Here is a 550-nt window from a genome sequence, read left to right on the forward strand (position 1 = left end):
TAACAAGTCCAACCCCGCTTGGGCGTCACTAATATCAAACCTTTTCTTTCTCTCGTCTCTTAACACATTCCTAACATATTGAACATTGAAACCAACTTTATCATTACCTCCATGGATGTTACCAATCATATTCATCACTTGACAATTACGAACCCCCAAATCATAAAGCGTTTTAATCAAACTACGGATAGCGGTGTTGACATGTCTTTCGCGTTGTACCAAATTCATCTTACTAGGGAAAATAAGACCGTGATTGTGTACCAATTCAAGGCTAGTTACCTCCCAAAGATGTTTTTTCTTTTGATAATTGACATACATCCTCACCTTGCACTCACTTTTAGGAAGAACCTCTCTACGCCATTTATTTTTACTACTCTCGGCGACGACACTTTTTCCATAACGCCTACAAACATATAAACGACCATATATCTCGTTGTCTTTATTACGATGGCTCGCTTGAATTTTAATAGAAAATTTATTTCATAAAGCATAAGCCCTAAAAAAATGACCGGCCTCATCCACACTTTGAAAAATTTGATTCAAATATGGA

The sequence above is a fragment of the Apium graveolens genome, chromosome 3 (assembly GCF_009905375.1).
Source record: "Apium graveolens cultivar Ventura chromosome 3, ASM990537v1, whole genome shotgun sequence".
Classification (NCBI taxonomy): domain Eukaryota; kingdom Viridiplantae; phylum Streptophyta; class Magnoliopsida; order Apiales; family Apiaceae; genus Apium; species Apium graveolens.